Source organism: Pan troglodytes, chromosome 11, assembly GCF_028858775.2.
Source record: "Pan troglodytes isolate AG18354 chromosome 11, NHGRI_mPanTro3-v2.0_pri, whole genome shotgun sequence".
In the NCBI taxonomy this organism is placed as follows: domain Eukaryota; kingdom Metazoa; phylum Chordata; class Mammalia; order Primates; family Hominidae; genus Pan; species Pan troglodytes.
Genome location: NC_072409.2, coordinates 31727065 through 31752332, shown reverse-complemented (window position 1 = coordinate 31752332; position 25268 = coordinate 31727065). Strand labels below are relative to the sequence as shown.

The following is a 25268-nucleotide window of genomic DNA, read 5'->3' as shown; positions in this document are numbered from 1 at the left end:
GCTCCTGTACTTTCCTGACATTTAAGGCTTTTCAAGCTCCTCTCGCTTTGTTTTCAGAGATAGTACAGTAGTTTCACCATGAAATATTTGACTAAGGGTTAAATCTGGAACCAGCATTTGTTTCACTCTTTTAAAGTTTGTCTTTATCAAATAGAGTGTCATGGCAGGAAGCTGGGTAAAGATACAGTCCAACAGAGATCCTTGGAGAGGTAAAATGAAGCAGGACTTAAAAAATAGTCTCCCAAATCCTTTACTAAGCTGAAGTGTCCACAAGGGCAAGGTTTTAGGATGCCTCATTCACCACTATTACCTTCTCTCTCATCTCTACAATGGTGCTGGTCCATGGCCAACTCTCACAAGTATTTGTAGAACAAACACATGAATGAATCAGCTTATGACGACAAATAATATCACAGCATAAAACAGCTGATATAAAGTAAAATATCAGCTGATGATAAATCCTCCCAACTGCTTTATCAAACCTTTTGGAAACTTCCCTGAAAAGATGACCATGATTCTACATGGATACAGTTGCCCTTGATGCTGAAGCAGCATCTCAAATCCCCTCAATGGTCTCCATTCATAAATTAGAAGATTGGGATAGGGTTGAAAAGGCACTTTCTAGAAGCTTCAGATCTTGGATTCTGACTCTGGCTTTTCCCTAGCTAGCTGTGTGGCCTTGAGCAAATCGTCTACTTCTCATGACCTAAGTTTTCTCATCTATAAACAAGAGGTTTGGGTTTCTAAGACTCCTTCCAGCATTAGGAATTTAGAAAGAAAGTGGAAAATTATACACATGTGGGCATTTTAAAATTAGAGTTTCACCATCCAAAATGCCTCTGTTACTTTATTAACTCCATTCCTGTTTTAAACTTGGAAAACTGGCAAAACGAATGCAACTGTTTCAGAAGTTAATGTTGTGTTGGATCAACACAGCAAATAGACACTTGCCTAGAGAGTAATACATTTGCCAGAAATGGGCTGGCGCTGAAAACCATTGCCCTGAAAAGCCCTCTCCAGCCCGCCACTCACATCTTTTTCTTCCCACAACTCAACACCCAAAGACCAACTTGAACTGAGGTTAGAGGTACAAAGCAGCAGTAGCCTCTCACCTTAGGACTAAACATTGAGTCATCTCCATTGATAGTCCAACCATAACCTGGAATTCAGTGTGAATAACTGATCTTCAGCCTTAATCCTTCATCCTGAGTCTGGGGAAAATTGGAAAGAGTGGTTTATTCATGCATGTATCCCCAAGTACTTACTGAGTTTCCAGGAAGTGCCATCACCCCTAACTCATTCCTGACTTGCACTGGACTCCTTCCCACTTACTTTCCCATGCCCCCATGCTGTCCTTGCACACTCACCTATTACTCAACTCCACTCTTCTCAACAATAAACCTTCTGTTGGCTGCTTCACCCAGAAACCTTCACTGCATGTAGATGACCTGGCCCACCAAGTTTGAAAACATTGAAATGTCCAAGACCTTGTTAATATGATTTCTTTGGGCCAAGTGAGTTGGGCTTGCCACCTGCAGGAAAAGGCCAGGTAGAAAGAGTCCAGCCCCAGTAGGCACTAAGCCACAGACTAAGGATCATGATTGCATTTCTTCAGAGATTACAAACTGCCCAAAGAATGTCTCACAGTGGCAAGGATTCGTTATCTGAAATGCGACTATTACGGTCCTGTAAGTACAGATGCTGACATGTTAATGTTTTCTAATAGGTGTTACTATTATGGGCTAACAGGATCCCTGGAGCCATTAGAACCTTAACCTTGTTAGACCTGACATAGTTTGGCTGTGTCCCCACCCAAATCTCATCTTGAATTGTAGTTCCCATAATTCCCATATGTTGTGGGAGGCACCCGGTGGGAGGTAACCGAATCATGGGGGTGGTTACTTTCATGCTGTTCTTGTGATAGTGAGTGAGTTCTCACGAGATCTGATGGTTTTACAGGTGGCATTTCCCTCTTTGCTCGGCACCTCTCCCTATTGCCGCCATATGATAAAGGAGGTGTTTGCTTCCCCTTCCACCATGATTGTAAGTTTCCTGAGGCCTCCCCAGCCATGCTGAACTGTGAGTTAATTAAACCTCTTTCCTTTATAAATTACCCAGTCTCCGGTATGTCTTTATGAGCAGTGTGAGAACAGACTAATACAGAACCCTCATCCCCATCAGGAATGAGAACCAAACCTTGAACCCTTGCCAGTAGCTATTTGACATCATTGATTCATACTGCACACCTAGATTTTGGAATATCACCTACGCCTGTGTTCCCTGCTCATCCATCAGAAACTCCATTAAAATCTTCTTAGACCTCTGATTCTAACTGCTCCTATTTTACCTAGTATTGATTATCATGTTCAAGAGCTACTCAAGGAAGCCAGCTAAAACTGGTTAAGCATCATGCCCAGAGTAGCAGAGCTCACATGGATAGAGTCCAAGGCCAGTTTCAAGCAGGCACACCTAAAGTAGTGTATCTGCATGAAATGAAATCTTACGGAAATCCTGCTGGGACCACGGTACCCACCATCAAATCCAAAGGGCAGGGCAAATACAGGAACGAGTGAATAAACACTGAGGTTAGTAGCAGGATGGATCCGCAGCAAAACAGAGCACACATCAATGAATAATTCAGAGTAAGTGGTGAGAACTAAAACTGTAGACCTAAGTGAAAGATGTCCCCTTGTGAACCATATAGTACATGGGACAGGCAGGGAAGCTTTAAAAAAGACCATGATGTTTGTAACACAAAGGATAAATGCTTGCTGAAATAGATACTCCATCTTCCATGATGTGGTTATTACACATTGCACGCTTGAATCAGAACATCTCATGTACCCCAAAAATATATATACCTAGTATGTACGCACAAAAATTAAAAATTAACGAAAAAATTTAAAAACATGAGAATTGGACCTGCATACTCTTCGGGACTTGCTTTTTTTTTATGTGAGACTGAACTTTCTTAGAGCATCTGTAGATATGGCCTCCATTTCATCCAGGCTGTTCTATTTCATTGCTAAGCCAGGCTAAAATTTTACTTATTTCATACTGATAATGTATTTGGTTTGAATTTGTTTCACTTTTTATGAAACAAAATTTAAGATAATCATTAGAAACCCCAATTAGGGTTTGATAATACCGTACATATTTATTTGTATTTCAGGAGATGGGGTAAAAAAAAGTTTTCATCTACCAATAATGTAATCTAGAGAAACTAAGGCTTTGTTTCATAGGCTCATTCTAAGTGAGAAACAAAATAGTACAGAGAGTATTTGCCTCCCCAGTCCCCTTACAAATGAGGAATACGGAGAATAAGGCAGAAAAGCTAACAATTTGCCCTAGGTCACACAGGTAGCTAGTGTTGGAGTTAAGAAAGTTCATTTCACATGGCTCGAAGTAAGCAGGAAAAGGCTTTCCCAATTAGTATTGTTTCTCTGGTTTACTTGGGCAAGCTAGTCAATGGTCTTTGTTTCCAGAAACATTTGGGCAAAGCATATCATCCAGTCTCAAACGCAGCCAGATTCAGCAAGATCAAAGACAAAGTTAAAGGAGGACATGCCACACAAAGAAAACGAAGTCAGCCTAGAGATTTTACCTCCGTAGAGACTCATCACAGCCCCAACTGCTTCTTGGTCAACCAGAGACTCTGGACCTCAGGAAGCCACACCCCCCAAAAAACAGCAATTCTGCTACACGTGTACAGCCCTGTGACTTAAAGCTGGTGAAATCACACTGCTTGGTTGAGTGGCTTTGTCAGTTTGTGCCCCAGCTTTCTCTATGCTTTGGTTTCTTCTTCCAGCCCCTAGCTGCAAAGAACCATAATGCAATTTTGCAGAAACTAAGCAAGAAGGAATACATTAGTTTAGTCACTTGGAACTGCTGCCAAAGGAATAGTATCTTCAACTGATTGCCAGCCAAGTCCCTTATGAGATTGTGTAGACTCTTACAATATTGCTCGGGGAGCGAAACAAAGGGGAAGAGAAAGAGAAGAGCCTTGCTTATTATAATTTATAGTCCATTGTTATGGGAAGCTTCTTATGTTACCAGAAAGCTGGTGTCTGGGGTTTTCCTCTGCCCCAGAGGAGATGAAAATGGGAGGAGGGAGGGGAAGGTTATCTTACGGACTTTTTACAGCCAAAATCATCAAGGCCAAAATTCCTTCCTAGAAAAGTCAGTGGCAAGATTCAGACAATTCCCACCAGTCCAACAACTCCCAGACCTGGGTGATTAGCATTATCCCTGACATTGAACAATAAGAGTCACTCCACCCACCCCCAGGGAGCAGAGAAATCTCAGGACCTCTTGCTTTAAAAATATTCTGATGAGAGGCATCAAGGAAGAAAACCAAAGTGTTAAATATTTGTCTAGAGGATTGGAGCACCTTGGTTGCTGTGGTTTCTAACTAATTTAATTCTCCTTGTTCCTCATCTTAGAGAATAAAAGAGTTTCAGGTATACCTGTTAAAATTTTCATATATATATATATATTTATTATACTTTAAGTTCTAGGGTACGTGTGAACAATGTGCAAGTTTGTTACATATGTATACATGTGCCATGTTGGTGTGCTGCACCCATTAACTCGTCATTTACATTAGGTATATCTCCTAATTCTATCGCCCCCTCCCCCCACCTCACAACAGGCCCCAGTGTGTGATGTTCCCCTTCCTGTGTCCAAGTGTTCTCATTGTTCAATTCCCACCTATGAGTGAGAACATGCAGTGTTTGGTTTTTTGTCCTTGTGATAATTTGCTGAGAATGATGGTTTCCAGCTTCATCCATGTCCCTACAAGGGATATGAACTCATCCTTTTTTATGGCTGCATAGTATTCCATGGTGTATATGTGCCACATTTTCTTAATCCAGTCTATCATTGTTGGACATTTGGGTTGGTTCCAAGTCTTTGCTATTGTGAATAGTGCCGCAATAAACATACATGTGCATGTGTCTTTATAGCAGCATCCTGTTAAAATTTTCTAACTCAGCTGTCTTTACCATTCTCTCCTGTGGGAAGAACCAATGGACTGTACGTTAAGCAATCTTCTCCAAAGGCTATGACTTCTGCTAACCTTCCTTGATTACATTCTCTCATTAAATTAGGGTTCTCAGTCAAACAAAATGTGATGCCAGAAGTCATGGTGCTCATCATTGGTGGCTTCATCCCTTTCCTCCTCTCTGTGTGGGTTCCATGACACAGAAGCCTGATGCAGACTAATGGGTATCCTGAATGGATTGCTCTGAGGTCAAGAACCTTGTCTTATCCATCTTTGACTCCATATTCCACATCCTAGTTCATGGTACAAAAGACAGCATGGAATGAATGTCACTGTGAAGCATGAAAGAAAGGTTTACCTTTGCTTGTGAGCTCCTCTTTGCTTGTTAGCTCAAAACTCACAAACTGAAAAAAATGTGTCGATGAGTCTCTATGGAGGTAAAATCTGTAACCCATGTCCTGGCATATAAATATATGAGTTGTTTCTACAAAATGAGTCAATAGAAAGGAGCACGCTTATGTAATAAAGTTGCTCTGGAGAAAAAAAGTAAAGGAAGCAAGTGTTGACCCTCTGCATAGGAAAATATTGTCACAATGAAGATGCACCAGTGAGGATGTCTTCACCCTAAGGTATGGACCTTCAAGTGGCCTGACCAACTCATCCAATCGTCTACTCTCCAGAGGATGATCTTCACAGTCATATTCATCTGCAGATGAGTACCACCCCATGACTCTCAAACATGTGACCCCGTTCACCTGTATGAAACACCTTCAAGAGCAAATGTAAGTTTATCCCAATTCTCCACCCACTAGCTTTCACTAGAGAAAGCGCATGGGTCTAAGAGTGATATAATTCATAAAAAGACACCCTTGAAGTCAATCTTATGTTCATTTATAAATTCCAGAATGTTAAATTATAATAACAAATCTTATGAATTTTTTATTCATTCATTTACTCCTTTCACAACTTTTTTTTTTTTTTTGAGATGGAATTTTGCTCTTGTTGTCCAAACTGGAGTGCAATGGCTCAATCTTGCCTCACTGCAACCTCCATCTCCTGGGTTCAAGTGATCCTCCTGCCTCAGCCTCCCAAGTAGGTGAGATTATAGGCACGCCACCACGCCCTGCTAATTTTTTGTATTTTTAGTAGAAACAGGTTTCCCCATGTTAGCCAGGCTGGTCTCGAACTCCTGACCTCAGGTGATCCTCCCACCTCAGCTTCCCAAAGTACTAGGATTACAGGTGTGAGCCACCACACCTGGCCTCCCTTCACAACTCTTTTGACTTGTGACTCTTACCTGTCTTGACACTGTGAGTGTCAAGAGTCCCGTAAGTAAAAAATCCTGTTCCCTCATATACTCTGTTTTTATCTTCCTCCTACCTAGCTTGGGGGCCTTGGCTCTGTTTTTCACTTCTGGTATAGTTCCTACCTCTCGGAATATTTCATAGATTATTGTCATTTCCCCCACTTAAATTTCAGCACTTCCCAAAAATCTTGGCCTGAACTCACTTTCTGGTACTTGTTATTCTTGTTTTTTTTTTTTAAATATATATATGATTCTTCTCCATCCAATAACCTCCACCCGCCCACCCACACACCCCACCAGATCTATACCCTCAGGAACTAAACCTAATCACCAGTGTCAGAGGTGGAGGTGGGGGCAATTGGAGGGTGGGGAAGGTACCCCAAGGGCCTCAGGTGACCTAGAAGAAGCAGGGTTTGGATGTTGCAGATGTCACAGGACAACTGATATCTCATTCTTCTGCCAGTGTATGTTCAAATCTCAGGAGTGAAAGGAACTTGAAAGTTCATCCATGTCTCCTCCTCTACACCATAATATTAGCCATTAAGAAAAGATTAGCATTCCATGGTGTCCTCAGAGATCTCTGAAGTGGATTCCATCAACTCCCTTAGTAATGCATTCCAGAGGCTCATCTCACTCCGAGATATTTTCTTCATGCTGAACCTATGTCCTGCTGGAAGCAATTTAAACCATCCCCCTTTGGCCTGACTTTGTGTGGAAAAAAGAGAAAGCTCTTTGCCACTGTCCTTGCAGGGTCCCTTCATAGATTCTTTCGCTTCTCCAGGCACTTCATGTATTAGTTAAAATGAGAACAAAATGGAGACTGGGAGATCAAGAGATGGAGAGAGAGAGGTCACACAGCAATGCTCGTCTCGCCCTCTCTGGTCAACGTTTCAGAAGCACCAAGGCCCTGGGTTTGACCCCGCTCTCCCTTCTCATTTCTTTGGCTAAGTCACATTCTCTTTTCACTGTCTGATGACCTACTTTTATCACAAGCAAGGTTCTCCCCTTGAAAAGTGTAGATAACATGTAGCCCGACCCAGGGTGAATCAGCTGAGCTGCACAGCTGCTGTGACCTTTTCCTTCATCTCCTGGTAACATGAAGGAAGGAATAAAGATGATCAAGTTTTCTGCTGGCCAAACCTGCTTCGCTTTCCTGGCAAAAGGACACGAGGAGATAAAGTATATTCTTCTACCCGAGACAGTAAATAAAAGAAAGAATGTTGTGGGTGTACAGGACATTTGGAACATTTCATTTTTGTAATTGTGCATTCTGAGCTAAGAGCCACCACAAAAGATTGGTCTTTGGAAATTGAGGGGGTTTGTGGTTGTATTTTGGGGTTGCAGACCAGCCAGGATTCTGTTTCAATTTTCCCTATTAGTCCTTAAGTTCTAGATTGAGGCCCCCAAAACCCTGGGACATCTGACCAGAGACAGCTGCCAACATTTTCCCATGATGAGCAATGGAATGTGTATTGGCAGAGCACGTTGATTTGCAAGGTGTTTATAAAGTTTCTTGATCCTTTTTTCCACCTGGTTTGCTTCCGGGACCCAGTTGGTGTATGGACTGCAGTGTTGCCACTGGGAGCAAAGAAAAGGTATAAACATCATACTATCTTCCCTGGAAGCTGCTTTTGCATAATTCTATTTTCAAAATTATTTTGCTTTCTTTACTTTCTTTTCCTTTTTTTCTTTCCTCCCCACCCCCCACCCTGCCTCTGGTGTCTCTGTTTACACGGTTTAGACATCGGGAACATGTTGGTAGTTTTCCAGCTGCTTATGCACAAGTGTAATTGAGTCATTTATTTTTAGTGATGTCAAGACTTTGAGAACAGAAATAAAAGAAACATTACACACTGACTAACTAAAATGTAAGAGAGTCCTCATCTGGAGGATGAAGATACAGTGGATGTGATTATTTTCAAATTGTAGGTTCTTCACTCTTCATTTCAAAACCAGATTTGGAACATAATTTGCTTTATTTTCAGCTAGCGGGGTCTCCGATCTCAAGTGAAATTATCCTGAGCTTTTTCATGGTTGATGGCTGACTGGCAGCTTCTCAGTTTCTTCCCCTTTAAGTGAGAGACCAACTTGGATTAGTTCCTGGATGGAAAAGATGAGGCTTAAAGACCTGTGGGACATCCTGAGATCCTTATAGAAAAAAGTCATTGGAACATTATCTGTCATTTAAAATGGAACAATTAAATAAGTGCAACAACCTATGTGTTTGATGACCAGCACATTCCAAGTATATTGTTACCTCACTTTCTATGCACCCACATTTATTTTGGGTGTAAATCAAACCTGGAATAGAAGCATTCTTTGTTCTTTACAAAGCTATCATGAAGTGCTAATGACATTGACACAGGTATTCTTTAAGTTCTTTCAATTCTCCCACCCCTAACATTCCCTAAAAATATAACAACTATTAAAATCTTGACACAATATAACACAGGATATTTGAAAATAAAATTCTGATTAATAAAATTTGTTAATATTAATTGAGTGCACATGATACGCCGGGCATTATTCCAAGCAGAGTACATATTGGGAAGATAGAACTATAGATAAGGAAAGACATGAACAAAGATATTAAGTAATCTACCTAAGGATACACAGCTATTGTTCTGTGATCCCAGAGAGTCACTAGTGTCTTTATTTATGATCACTGTACTATATGCTGCTTATAGCAATGGAAAGGCAACCAAAAATGGGAGAAATATATGCAAGCTAGAAGGCAAAGAAGTAATATTATTTACGTATAAAGAACTTTTGCAAAACAATATGAAGAAAAGTCAGATGCCTCAGTAGAAAAATGGGCAAAAGATAATAGGCAATTCATACATAGAAAGTGCAAAAATGGTTAATAAACTTTTAAATTATGAAACTACATTAAAATTAATGAAATATAAATGCAAACAATGATATCTGCTTGTTTTCTACTAGGCGAATTAGATTAGAAGAAAAAAATGCTGCTCAGTTTTGACAATGGTGTGAGGAACAGCCCCTCTTAAACACCGTTAGTGTGGAGTATAGATTGTTGCAACATTTATGGAAAGAAAATTCTCAGTATATAAAGTCTTTAAAATAAGTTTAGTAATTTCTCTTGTAGATATTTATATTAAGTAAATAGTCAAGAGTGAAAACAAACATTCAGCTATAAAGCTATCAACCTCAGCATTATTTAAAATAATGGTACATCTTTATTGTAGAATACCAAACCATCATCAAAATGCATGCCCTTAAAAAATTAATATAAATGCAAGATTTCCATGATGTTATTAGATGAAAGAGGGGTTTGTATAAAGGTATGGACAATTTGATTCCAACATTATGAAAAGTATATCTATGCATAAAAGAAACACTGGAATACTGGAGTGTAACCAAGTATTATTCCTGATGATCAGACAACTCATGATTCTCACTTTTTCTGAAACTTCCTCTTCAATGAAAATGTATTCTCTTATAATCAAAAAAATTTAAGTAATATTGGAGTAAATATAGGAAAACATAAATGTGCCCAGACATCTATAATGAATAAGCTCTTGCAAATTACATTTGAGCACGGACTTCAGTTCTGAAAGTCCTGGCAGAGGAAGCAAAGGAGAAATAAAGTACATATTGTCATTTTTAATAGAAAGAATACAAATTTCTCTTTCAAAAACACTTTTTCCCTGATGTTAAATTAAAAGTGAATCGTATTGACTGTAAGGGACCTCAGGTAACATATTGGACAATGTCTTCACTTTGTCCCTATGAAAGACACAGAAACTTTGTTTAAATGTACAAGCCTCATAGTGACCCACTAAAAAGAGTAAACGCTAAGGAAGTAAGAGTAAATAATAACCCAGAAAAGACATTTTTACAGGGAAGTAAGGTAAAGTAGTAAGCAAATTTTTTCCCGTGGAGTACCTAACCTCTTAATCCAGGGTTAGAGCTTAGAGGCCCCTGAGGAACACTCTTGGGTCAAATGTCCAATGTTTTATATCTTCAAAGTCATTTAGAGTGAACTGTGTTAATTCAATAAACAATACTGTAGGCATACAAACAACTCCAAGTTAAATAGGATAAAAGTTACAGGACCTTGGGCCTCTCAGAATTCTCTACTGTAGTAAAAAGTGTTTCTCCATAATATAGAGTTAGCCTCAGATTAAAGTGAAGAAAGCATAATTTAAAGGGATTTGTGCCAATTCTTCTCTCTGTAATATTTCCTCTACAAGACTTACTACAAAGATAGAAAATCAATGAATGATAACATTTTCAAACTTGAGAAGTTTTAGAGTTTCTGTCATCCACAGGCAATTAACTTTTGGAAAGCCATGAACACTTTGTAGATTGAACTCTCAAAAACTGTGGAGTCTTGCCCCAGAAATATACATACATGTGCCAAAATTGAAGAAGTTTAAGAATTCCCTCATGTTCATCTGTAATTCCCTAGGATAGGAACACCTGAATTAGTTTAACCTTGTTTTCCTGAGAAAACCTTAGAGCAAGATACATTATTCTACCTAATTGAACAGTATTTCTTACTTTTGCAAAATTAGTTCCGTCACATGAGTGAAGTAACTCATCCAAGATTATAAAGCAAATTAAATGGCAGATCCAGGATAAAAATCAGGTCTTCTAATTCCCAGGACAACCTTCCTTCTCCCACATCCTTTGTTCACTTAGGTTTTAAAACCTCCTCAGTTTCCCACAATCCTGGTAGAAAGGAGGATCTCTATAACACACTTAGGCAAATCCCATGGAGGACTGAGGTATCTCCTGGGAATGCAACACTGAGAAAACACTTGGAGTAAAGTTAGGTTAAAAGGGATATGCTAAGTCCCCAACACCAGTTTTTCAATGGACAAGAGTTCATGTCAGCATCATATCAAGTTTGGGCAGTTCTTTAATTAATCTTGGGCTGGTTTCTGATTATGGTCAAAACATCTGAAAGTCAAGACATTATAATGTCTTACTCTGGTCTGGGAAGCATTCATGAATCAAAGCCCTCCAGCAACCTCAGAAATAAGGGTGATGATATGTCTGAAAATAAGAAGGGTGAGGCATAAAGATCAACAATATCAGAGCCCTGCAACTTATTTTCATGGTATTAATAGTAAGTAATCATTATTTTCTTTATTTGCCAGGAGGAATCTGTGACTCATGAGCAAAAGAGAACTATAGGATGCTTCTGTGTCTGAAAACACAGACAGAAAATTTAGATCTTTCTGGTTATTTAACAAAACAACTAGGTTGAATAGTCCTATCAGTGGACCACATGGTTGTTTGTACACTGGTTTTGGCTGGAAAGTCCCCCATAACTACCCTGTTTATGGGAGTCCTACTCATCCTCCTAGGTCCATCTCACATCTCACGCTACCCAGAGACACTGCCCCGAGTATCCCAGCCCAGGCTCATCTCATTCTTCTGAGCAGCCCCTATGGTACTTTTATGTAGGACATAATTCAACAATATTTACCTACTGCTTAATAGATCTCACTAACTGCTTCATGAATCTTGTTTCTCCATCAGATTATAAGGTATTCAAAGGCCAGAATCATGTTCCCAGTGCTGCTTCCTACTGTGCACTCTGATGGTATTCAAAACTTGTTTGTTGATTGACCGATTAAAATGAGAATATGGCCACTGCTGAATCTGGTTCAGCAGCATTCTCTTCAGAACAGAGTTAAGCTTTCCTGCCTGATGAACCTCTGCTGATGCTTCAAGATCTGGCTCAAAATGCTACGTCCTCTGCAACAGCCCCACTAACAGAAAAGTTCTGATAATTCCTTGTCATACCAAATAACATGATATTTCTAAGGAGATGATGCCCGGAAGAACAGATCCCCCCACTTCTAAAATGATGTTTTAATCCAAAAGCGCATTTTAAATGGTAATCAACATTATCGTACTATCATCTTTACCTGAAAGCTAAGAAAGCCAGTGAAAATTTTCAGAGTAATAAGTTGAGAAGAACTTTAAACATCATTTTAGTTAAGTTATGGTCTAGCTATATAATAGAATACCATATAGCCATTCAAAATAAGATAGAAATATATGAAATGATGTCTAAAATATAATTTTACATGGTTAAAAAACAAGTTGTAATTAAACAATACTGATAATTACATTTTTATTTTTAAAATGTGTGCATGAATGCACATATACATGCATTCATATGTATTATATATGCGGAGAAAATATATGGAAGAATCCCTGAAAAAAAAAGTCATCATTCATGGTTCTCTCTGGCAGTGGAATTTGGAGCCTGGAAAAAGGAGGAGACCTAGGCCTTGAATGTCTCACTTTAGGCAATTTAGTACTGTTTTTCAGATTTTGCAGTAAGCATTACTTTTATTACTTATGTCACGTTAGAGTCGATTTTTTTTAATTTTCAAAAAAATTACCAGTCCAACTCTTTAACAATGTAAACTCATCTGCCTCTCGCTGCTCCTCCACACATTTGGGACCTCAGACAACCCATGTGACAGATGTTTCCTCCGTACTACTTTGACTAGTCCTCTTTTCTCATCCAGGAATGACCACCCGTCTCTGGTTTCTGTGGTGAACGCCTACTTGTCCTTCAAAGCCACTAAAAATCTCATCTCCTCTGTGATGCTCCCAGGATGAATTGTTTGCATTTCTATGTCCTCACAGAACTTTCCACATATCTCCGCTAGAACAGAGATGTATGTATATATGTGTAAAACTACATATGAAAATTTTATCTGTCTTCCTCACTACAGTGAATTCCTTCAGGCCAGATCTGTCTTTATTTTGTTCATTTTTGGCACTATCTTTTGCAACTCATGTGGAGCTTGGGACACAGTACTCACAGAAATGTTTGATGAATGCAAAAACTGCACGTCTGATCCTGAGATCCCTTCTCTGCAACCTTGAACATTCCAAATACCCAGTCAATTCTAGGCAACAACCCAGTTGTTGGTATTCTCAATAAAATGTAGCTTTGGACTCCTAGCCAAAAGATAAAACATCCACTTGTATCCTGTGTATTAACTTCAGATAATTTGATATCACAGCCTACTATAAGTCAACTCAAGGGAACCCTTTTGATTGAATTAATGAAATACAATAAAAATAGATGTTCCTATAGAAAACATCATGCAGAGGATCTCAGGCAGGCTTCTTGGATCAACTTGACATAAAATTAGGGTGTCGTTTCCATTAAGTCCATATGTAACAAATTTTCTTTCCATGTTGATATTCAATAACTGACCTGATCTGAATGACCTCCCTGTTGTCAATTACACATTGCTTCTGTGTGAGAACTTCATGTCCACTAGCTTCCATTACTGTTTACTGGACAGAAAAATGAATTCCAGGAGTCTCACCATCAATGTAAACTGAAATAAAACCAATAACTACAACATTGTAGAAATGGCTCTACATACCTTATCATATTTAACTCTCATAAATGTTTCAAGAGGTAGGAATTTTTAACCCTACCTATGAAGAAGAAAACTGAGGGCCAGGGAACTTAGGTAATTTATATCAGGTCACAGAGCTACTAAATGCTAAGGCCCAGATTAGACTCCATTCCCTCAGCTCTTCTCATTAAGATACGTGCATATGTCATGTTATTAAGCCACATGACCTCCACCTAAAAGATGTGTACCCATCCAATTTCAAATGAGAGACCTTTTATAGTCATTAAAACACCAAAAATGGAGGATTTGTTTTTGCTGTGGCAGTCACAGATTTTCTTCCTTTTCTATCTTCTTTATTATCTTTCTTATCTATGTATGACTATCTAGCCATACATGTATCTATTCATTCAACATTCAATGAGCACCCACTATTAACCAGACATTGTAGCAAGCATTTGGAGTGAACCCGAAAAGATAAATATGGGTTTCTGTGTCCCCAAGGCAAGCTCATTGATATCTAATGATTAGAACTCATTATCAGGTATAGTTAATTTTATCTGAGTAATTTTCTATTAAAATTGCTATGACTATGTGAATATTAATAGCCAACATTTATTAAGGACTTACTTATCTTCTAGGCATTGTTCTAAGAGTTTTACATGTAACTCATTTAATACTTACTGTAACTCCATACATTTGGTGATTTTTATTAATCCCACTTTAAAAATAAGGAAACTGAAATACAGAGAAATGTGATACCCAAGGTCAGACAGCTAAGAAATGGCAAAGCTAGGATTAAAGCCCAGGCTGTCTGAACACAGAATGCTTGAACAATTATTTTATACAGTCTCTCTATTTAATATATTGGGCGCTGACTCTGGGGTCACCAGGATGAAAAAGGCATCATTCTTATCCTCAAGGAGTTAATGAAAAAAGCAGGCAAATAAACAGGTAGAACAATACAGAGTAATTGTTAAGTGGGATGTAAGAGTAAAGGTAAGTGGGATGATAGGACGGGTGTGCAGGGAGGTGCAGGCACACAGAGAAGAGGTCCTGACAGCGTTTGCAATAACCCATCTACTATCCTTATGTGGGCATAGCCCAGACTCTTCTCCTATGTCCAGGATTCATTCAGTGCCCAGAGATCTTGGTAAAGGAAAAAGATGGGAGAGGGAGAGACAAGAGGAACGATCAAGGAAAAGAGGGAGAAAAATCTTGAGAAAGGAGGCACATAAAAACGTTGCTTGCCCAACCATAGTGTTTTGTCTTTGTGAGGCATTCCTATACCTCAGAAATGCATACATGCTTAGAAGAAAATGAGTAACTCTGGTCCTAATTGTTTCCCTACTCTTCTCCATGGTAGCACAAGAAAGAGAAACGTTCTCCCCGCTTCGTGCCCCTCAGTTATCCTGAGAGGTAATATGATGAAAATTAGGGATCCTAGGAAAGAAAATGGACGAGTCCCTGCTACTCCAATATGTGGATGCACTCCCGATAAATCATGTAAATTATTTGCTCAGCCTTTTACATTGAACTTTCAGGTTGTCTTTAGTTTTCTGCAATTATAAAAGATGCTAGATTGGATATTTTTATACTTGCATTTTTGTACACCTTTTGACCATTTCCTAGAAAAGATCCCAGAATGGAATTACAAATTCAAAGGGTATATTCTTTTTTTAAACTCTTAATCCATATGGCAAAAACACTTCCCAAAAAGTAGTGACAAATTATATTCCATGGAGTATATTTGGGAATGCTTATCCAATCACACTTTCCCCAGCATTACTATACTTTTAAAATCTTTATTAGGAAAAAATGTAAGTTTTTCATTTAACTTTCATTTTTGGATTACTAGTGAGGTTAAATATAGTTTATAAGTTTATTAATCAACAGTATTAATTAAAATGATGCATATAAACCTAGTAGATGCTCAATAAAGCAAGATTATTTTTTAATAATGAGTTCGAACATGATTTCATGGTTTCTGGCTATGTACATTTCTTCTTAGAATTTTAAATTTATTTATTTTTCTCATTTCCCTATTTGAAGTTTAGTGGTTTCTCTCAGTGAGCTTTTTATATATTAGGTATACCAGTCCTTTGTTTTGAAAAAATGTCCAGGTTTTGAAGGACTATTGTCACTTTTGGAACAATGCTATATAAAGGCATTATGCTTTACAAAGATGACACTTTTTATTTGTCTCACTGATAAGGAAACAGAGGCTTAAAATGTGTATGTGTTTCCTCTTTTTTAGGTAAAACTTTTTATACAGTCAAATGCGTAAATCTTACATGTACCATTTCATGAATTCTGACAAATGTACGCACCTGTGTCACACAAGTTTTTATTAAAATGTAGAATATTGTATCACTCTGAAAAATTCTTTTGCATGCTTTTCTAATCAATGTTGCCTTTGCCCTATCCCAACCTTGAGAGGAAACCATTGTCCTGGTTTAGAACTTCATATAAATGGAATCATACAACATGTACTTTTTTTTTATTCTGGTTTCTTTCACCCAGCATCATGCCTTGGAGATTTATTCATGCTGTTGTATCTGTCAATGGTATGGGATATTAAAAGTAATGGCAAAAACTGAAATTACTTTTGCACCAAACCTATGCAATGACATGAGTGGTTGTGGCCGAGTAATATTCCATTGTATGAATACACCAATTTGTTCATCCATTCACCTGTTGATGGATATCTGAGCTACTTCCAATTTTTTACTATAACAAATAAAGCTGACATAACATTCTTGTACAAGTATTTTGTGAATAAATGTTTTATTTCCTCTTGGACTTTATACATAGGATGGAATTGTTGAGTCACAGGGTATGTGCATGTGTAGTTTAATAAATAACTGCCAGATCTTTTTCCAAAGTTGTTGTACTCATTTTCCCTTTTTTAACAACACAGGAAAATGTGCAAATATTATTAAATTATTTTTAAAAGCAGTATAAACAACCACATGTATAGTATAACCTTGTTAACCTTATTATGTACTTATATATATAGATAGATAGATAGATAGATATGCAAAAGGATAGACAAATCTTTTCAAGTGTTAATAGAAATAATCTCTGAATACTAGGTTACAAATAATTTTCACTTTTTTTCTTGCATTTTTCTAACTTGCAGCATCATGTATTACTTTAAGACAATATAAATTTGTTTTTCTAACTACAGGAAAAAGAAATGTCAGTAGACTACCGGATTAAAATACTCTCTTCTATCCAAAAAGGCCAAGAGATGCAAAGGATTAATCATGAACCCAGTTGCCCAGAGGTGGAAAAAAAAATCTGTTGTGGTAGACTGAAGAAGCAAGAAGTTATATGGTAAGGTTCATTCATAATTCACAAAACTGTTCATTGTGCAGGTCTTTTCTTGAATGCTTGAATTTGTGGTTAGGTAGAAGGACTTCTCTTCCCCTGCCTTTATTTATTCTCTGTGTTTATGTTGTGTTCCAGAGCTTTCTGCCTAGACAATAAGTCCTGTGTCTTGTTATTCTGAGGCAAGAACATAATAGATGCTCACTGTGTTTGTGGAAATACTGGACACTTCGTGGAAAGTGCATTTGACATGGTGGCCGTGTCTAAAACATAGTCATATCATTAATATCAATAATGTAGAAATTAAAGATACAATGGAATGCTTTTGCACAACATGAAAAATACCCAGTTACACATTGCATTGGAATGCAACTCCCCACTGCAGGCACAAGGAGGCTACTTAAACTTGAGAAACTACTTGGAAGCCATTCTCAGTGTGATTATTCTTTATCTTCAAACAGAAACTCAGATTACAAGGAGTAACTTTTCCCTCAAGGAACAGTATCAAAAAATTTTAAGTAGACCATATGGCATTTGTCAAATGAGAGGGGGGAGAAAATCTCCCACTTCTGAGGGATATTTATTTTACCTGTCAGGTTTTTAAAGGAGAGATTATATATAATATCTCTTTTAATCTTCACACGCAAAAAGGTGTTCAATCTGCCTACCTGTCTCTGTGGAAGTGTGAACCTAGGCAATAAAATTACTTTTCTCCCACAGCATAGCATAGCATAGTTAGATACTTTTTATGAAGCTACCCTAAAGCAGGATGTTGAGAACCATGTGCAGGGATTTCAAAGTTTACTTCTTCTTCTAACTGGAATGCTGTAAAATCAGAAACTTGTTAAACAGAAATAATATGGTAAAAAGAATGCAGATTCTGGAGCCAGAATCCTGCTTTGCTTCTTACTAACAATATGTCCTAGTACAAATCACTTAGCCTCTCTGTGATTTAGCTTCTTCATCAGTAAAACATTATCAAAATTGTAATTACTTCATACAGTTGCTGTGAAGACTGAGGGAGTAAAACTTTGTAAATGAATGAATTCTTGCTTAAAACCATGCCCAGCACATAGTACTTTTAACCAAAGTAAGTTATTATTATTATACTTCTTTAGTACATGTCATTCAGATGTTCAGAGAAGTATGATTCATTCAGAATGATTAAGGAAAAATCTGCTTGAATTAATGAAAAATGTAGATTATAAAATCCTTTTTTTAAAAATCCATCATGTTACTTTCAAAAAGATACAGATATTTAAACTAAAGTAACTAAAAAGTATTAATGCTAAAAGTTTCATAAGGGGCATACTTCAAAAAATGGGTAAGTTAACAGTTTGCTTATAAATGAACACGTCCTTTGAAAAGTGTCTTCTATTAAGTAGGGTAAGTATTCCATCACATCACACTATTTGCTTGGCTCCAGAACAATCATTTCCTCTACAGCAAGCAATTTCATAAAGTAAAAAAGCATCTTTAGGATAATTGATGCTAATCTCCCTCTTAGGAAACCCTCATACCACCCAGGACTTGGTGTCACATGGATTCAGTGAAGAAAACTTACACTTCCATTTCAGTCCAGTCCCTCTTTAGAAAGTGCTTCCTTAGATTAGGCTGAACTCTTCTTAAAATGTCCACTCTCTGTCATTGTTTTGTGGAGTTCCACTGAATGAATCATTCCTCTTTGTTTTGATAACTGTTCAAGAATTTGAAGACAGCTGTTGTATGCTTCCCTGAAATCTTCTCCAAGTGTAACAGCCTCATTTTTTTTTGACTATTTTTCATTGGCATGACTTTAGACGCATCATCTACCTTGGTACCTTGGTCCTTTCCTTCTGGACTCTCTCTTGTTTGACTCTTTTCCTCCTATATTGGGGTTACCAGAACTGAACGTGAAACTCTGGGCATATTCTGATTAAAGCCTTGCTTGTTCTGGACCCAAGATTGATCTTGATATTTTGGTAGTCATATGACTCTCTTGACTTATACCAAGGTTAGCAGTACCACCCCCTCTTTTTTGTAGGGGTAAGGGGTATGTATTAGTCAGGGTTCTCCAGAGAAATAAAATCAATAGGGTGTGCGTGTGTGTGTGTGTGTGTGTGTGTGTGTGTGTGTACAGAAAGAAAGATTGAGAGACATAGTAATTCACAGGAATTGGCTTACACAACTACGGAGGTTGAGAAGTCTGGACCGGGAATTGCTGATTGTACAGTTCCATCTGGGTCTGAAGGCTTGAAAAGCCAGAAAACTGGGTGCAAGTCCCATCCGAGTCTCCGTCAGAAAACTAGGAGAGCCATTGGTGTAAGTCCCAATGTAAGTCTGAGTCTGAAGGCAGGAGAAGAATGATGCCCCAGCTTAAAGACAGTCAGGCAAAGAGAGATTTTTTTTTTTTTTTTTTTTTTTTTTTTGAGTTGGAGTCTCGCTCTGTCGCCCAGGCTGGAGTGCAGTGGCACGATCTCCGCTCACTGCAAGCTCCGCCTCCTGGGTTCACGTCATTCTCCTGCCTCAACCTCCCAAGTAGCTGGAACTACAGGCGCCCGCCATTCACTCCCGGCTAATTTTTTTGTATTTTTAGCAGAGACGGGGTTTCACGGTGTTAGCCAGGATGGTCTCGATTTCCTGACCTCATGATCCACCGGCCTCAGCCTCCCAAAGTGCTGGGATTACAGGCGTGAGCTACCATGCCCGGCCTTTTTTTTTTTTTTTTTTTTTTTTTTTTTTTAACTCAGCCTTTTATTTTATTCAGGCTTCCAACAAAGCAGATAAGGTCCTCCCACATTGAGAAGAGCACAAATCTGCTTTACATGACTTACCAATTCAAATGTTAATCTCATCTAGAAAAACCCAGAAATGTTTAACCAAATATGTGGTCAGTCCATGGCCCACTCAAGTTGACACAAAATAAACCATCACAGGGTGCTGTGTGCTGTGTCAGCTATATCTTTCCTACCTTCTACCTTAAATATTTTTACCGATCTACTACTGTTACAAGTATATTCATGTACTGTTACATGCATATGCATTTTACATCTACCCCTATTAGATTTTTAAAAATATTTTCCCTAGAGATTCATGTTTTGGGGATCTCAGATACTAGTTCCCTTATCATCATATTGGGTAGCATTGTGGAATTTCCACATATAATATGGCTCAATGAGTCTTCTTCTAATACAAAATATGAAACTGGGAACTACCAAGAAGACTATCATATAGAAAGAATGCTTGGTTTCCATCCATCCATTAATCAGTTGTTACTGAGGTGGTCATTCATTAGTTATTATCTATCTAATTGTAGCACCAGTTGCCATCATATTCATAAAGTCTTAAAGATCTGGAATAAAATTTTGTCATACGTTCTCCTATTTGTAGGATTTTATAATCTTTAGTCAAGTACAGACACATTAGAAACACTGAAATGTGGACATACTATGTCTTTAGCATTTCCCTTGTTGACTAGTTTTGCAACCTTACTGAAAAAGAAGTTAGTCTGGCATGACCAGTTCTCAGTGGACCCACTCTAGCCCCTAAGGTTCATAATCTATTTCTTTAATGATATTTTTGAGATTTTTGTCTAGGAACAAACTTTTAAGCCTATAATTAGTAGAATTTGCCCTCTTTCCTATAAATATCTATGTAATGCCTAATCAAGTCATAAGTGGATTAATTCATCATTTGTCTTCCCAAAGTTAAATCATACAGTTTATTAAAGCTTCATTATTGATCAAAGAATATTACTTCTTCATATCTTTGGGTGAATTAATTTATCTGCCCATGATTTTAGTTTTGAGATTTCTTGGATATTAACTCAACCATGTAATACATTTGTTATCACTACCAGATCGGAAAAAAAAAATGGGGAGGGAAAATTAAAAAGCCTCTTTTACCTAAAGGCAAAGGACCGAAGGAAATAATCTTGATTTTCTTTTTGTACAAGGTCTGTATAGCTCAGGAGCCTTCATTAAAACACTTGTCGGAGACCATTTTAAGTCTTCCCTACTCTGTAATCCTACCATGATAGACTTAAACCTCACCAATATTCACATGTGTAAATCTGATTTTTCAGGATAGTAAGATTTGAAAGATATGCTGCATCAACAAATTAGAAAACTGGATTTCACAAACACACAAAATTGCTTTCATCAGGAGGTTTCTAAAACTGTTAGAAACCAAAAATGCAGAACAAGAAGGAGCTTCAAAATATGACTGTAACCACAAGTTTATGTGCAGAAACAACTTGCCCTTTGGGACCCTTTGGCCATGTCTCTTGACTACAATTCTCTTCCTGTTTTGGGATTGATTTCAAGACTCCCTATTCTTCCTGTTCTTGCTTGGTTAAACGTTCTCATCACCCTGGTCTATTTCCTTGATTTCCTAGTTGATTATTTTCTGGCTCACGATGCAGACTTCCCTAAATTGGATTCTGGTCAAATTAACTTTTCTCCTCCAAACTTTGGTAGTGATCTTCCACCAGGAAGAAAAACATTTCCTCTCCTGGCTCAGAACAATCAATAATGCTCCCTCCCAGAAAATGAATGTCAATGGCTGTCCTACTCTCCCTGCTGATGGCTCTCATACTTATTAGTCCATCTCACATTTTAAGCCTTTATTCTACAAATGAATTGGCAAAAACCAAGTCATTTTACATAAAAATGAGAATTACAGTAAAATTCAGCTTGTCTAATCTCAGCCCATTCAATCCATCTAGATGCACTACAATAGGACTAACTGTGTGATGATTTGGAAGAGCCAAGTTTTGTTTCTCTTTTTGTTTCTATTGTCCTTTGCCCTTAGTGAAGCTGTGGTATACCAATCTAGACAGCTCAGTGGCAAGCACTGAGGCAAAGGCTAATGTGTGCTGTGTTAAATTCAGCCCCTCTTCCACATACTATTTGGCTTTCGACTATGCAGATCACTGTGTCCACTACTATGATCTTCATAACACTAAACAGCCAATCACGGTGTTCAAAAGACACCAAACAGCAGTCTCTTACGCAACGTTTGTGAGTGGTGAGGAGATGATCTCTGCCTCAACGGACAGTCAGCTAAAACTGTGGAATGTAGGGAAATCATACTCCCTATGTTCCTTCAAGGGTCATATCAATGAAAAAAACTTTGTAGATCTGGCTTATATAGCTTGTGGAAATGAGAATAACTCTCTCTACCTGTGCTATAAAGGACTTTCTAAGACCTTGCTAACTTTTAAGTTTGATACAGTCAAAAGTATTCTGGACAAAGACCAAAAAGGAGATGATACAAATGAATACGTTAGTGCTGTGTGCTGGAGGGCACTATCAGATGGAGATTCCAATGTGCTGATTGCTGCTAACACGGTACAATTAAGGTGCTAGAATTGGTATGAACGGTTAACTCAAGTCAAATTGTACTTGATCCTGCTGAAATACATCTGCAGCTGACAATGAGAGAAGAAACAGAAAATGTCATGTAATGTCTCTCCCTAAAGTCATCAGGGTTTTGGGTTTGTTTTGAATATTTTTTCTTTTTCTCTTTTCCCTCCTTTATGACCTTTGGGACCTTGGGAATACCCAGCCAATTCTCCATCATCAATGTAACTCCATGGACATTGCTGCTGTGGGTGGTGTGGTTATCTAATTTTTGTGGTAGAGAAACAAATTCTTTTGAATAAAAATAACAACAAAAAATAAAAGTTTATTGAGGAAAAAGAAAAAAAAAGAAAAGCCATGTTAACTAAAGATCAGATCTCTGGAATTAATCTTAGTTGTACTCTCTGAGTCCATGGCAAACCATGTCTTCTCTTCAAGCCTCAGTTTTTCAATCTGTCTAAAAATATGGTTTGACCAGAAGGTTCCCAAGGTCCCCATTAACTTTCAAGTTCTTTGGATCTATGGATCTATTTTAAAGTTATTATTGATTAATAACATTCATGTGATAGCCTGATCCAAATATTAGCAGTATAGAGATGTAATCGCAACTTTGGAGGCAATGAAAGAATAGCAGTTCTTAAAGTAATCAAACCAATTTTTTTCTCTCTGTTTTTCCTGTTTGTTTTTCCAGTTCCCCAAATCTTAATGTATTATGGTGAAGGAGGCACTCTTTCCTAGTATTAATGACAGTAAAGACTACTGCAAAATGTCATAACATTGCCTGTCCTCAACTGATCCAGTCCACATTTGCAGATGCAGGAGCTTGAGATAGTCACCCTAAATTTTGGATGCCTGTCCAAACCAAACCTCTAAGTTCTTGGACTTGGGCCCTTCTTTTAAGCTGAAATAAAGACTTGCACTTTCTTCCTGTCTCCAAAGATCTTCAAACTTTTGGGTAAAACCAACCCATAAATGCAAATAGACATCCTTTCACACAGAATGTACACCTGTACATAGGCTTATACATGTGCCAGTAACTAGAAACTTCATCATAGGTTCATCCACCCTTCCAAAACATCAATGGAAGGCCAATTTTGTAGAATGTGAGGATGTCAATTTAAAATGAGCTACATTAATGAGGTTTCCAGGAGGCTTCTAAGCTGTTCCAGTGATGGCTTTGGCTAGAGTGACCCACTGCATAGTTTTGCCCATGATCTGATCACAGACAGTTGTCTTTATTTATGTACTGTGTTTGAATAGTGGAGACAGTTTGGCAGAGTTATGGATAAGAGATTTAACTGCCACATATCTTTAAATGCTAACAGCTTTTAACATTTTTTTCTATATAACATGCTATATTTATGAGACAATGAAGGGGTAGGGGTCTGAGGAAATAAAAATGAAGAGAGAATAAAGGAAGAGAACAGTAGGGAACTCTGGCCTTGATGGGACTGAAAATATTTTAGAACTCTCAATTCCATTCTGCTCTGAAAGCACCAGTTAGCTTTCCAAAAGTTTCCATTCATTATACTCCAGAGTTTGATGTAATCCAAAGTTTAAACAATATGTTCATTATATCTCTATTTACACACTCATTCAATCAGTAAACATACTTACTGCAAGTGTATTCTATCCAGGGCATTATATTAACCATCGTAGAAAGTTTAAAGGTATATGGGGCATAGCTCTATCTTTTGACATCTAACTGTCTAATGAGGAGATATAATAGATATGCATATGACTACAATACATCAGTCTGCATTGGCAATTAATTATAGAAGAGGCATTTTTAAATACACATTAGGATGTAAGAGAATGGAATCCCAGGAAGAGAGAAAAGCATGAGCAAAAATGTGGAGGCAAAAAGTACCAGGCTATTTTAAGGAATGACTGAATCACTGTGTTTGGGTGTTAGAGGAATGGAGGGGGAAAGTCTTGAAAAAGTATAAGCAGGCTGGGACGAGATATGAATGACTTTAAATCTTACACTGACGAGTCTGGCCTTTTTTACTAGAAATGAGAAATTAGTGATATTTAGAGCAGGGAAGAGCATGAGCAGAGTGTTGCTTTCAGAAGGAAGACTGATCTCAAGGCAAGGTGAAGGACTGATTGGAGCAAGAAAGCATAGCACCATAGTGACCAGTGAAGAGGCCCTTTCGGTTGACTCAGTGCAGGTAATAATGGCATCATCTAGGTGGATAAATACTGGAAGGCAAAAAAAAAATAATAGCTACAAGAACAGACATAGGCCAATCAAACACCATATATGTAGAATGAGAGAGGAGTTATAGAAGACTCTGGAATTTTAAATGGGATGACAGGAACAATGTAGATGATCCATTGAGGGACAACTAGTAAGTGAGGGATGTTAATAGTCTTAATTTTAAACACGTAGGGAATTAGACAATATTTCTATATGTGCCTATGAGACATCTCCATTTTCAAACTTAGACTTGAAGTGGGAAATAAGAAAGTCTGGGGATAACTTCTATAAGAAAGTTTGTTTATAAACCCATTCTGAATTCCAAACAAGAAGGAAAATAGACGCACTTCGTGTTTTCTTTTTCTAGTCACCAATTAAACTGATGATCCAACACCATTTACTTCCATTGCCTTATCCACATTGCTGACAATCATAAAAACAGAGCCCAAAATGAGTCCATGAAGCATATCCCACCTCTGCTTGTACAAGACTGCAAGTGATAGCTTGAGAACAACCGGCAATGGAAGAAAACACACCCAGTATGGATTGAGAAGGCTAGTATCAAACCCAGAAAAGGACTTTCTATTATCAGTGAGGATGAGAATAAATGGCTCCCTAAGGAAATGGTATGTTCTCTTAATAGCTCACAAATTTTCCAGGTTAGTTTGATCAAGTGAAGCAGAGCTAGCAGGGATACAAATTATTGAAATGGTGG

The 25268-nt window shown here is 37.9% G+C and overlaps 1 pseudogene; it reads left to right on the top strand.

The window, feature by feature from the left end:
• The window catches only part of LOC104007983 (E3 ubiquitin-protein ligase COP1-like), a 39380-nt pseudogene extending 16800 nt beyond the window's left edge, over positions 1-22580 (top strand).
• Positions 22581-25268: the final 2688 nt, after the last annotated feature.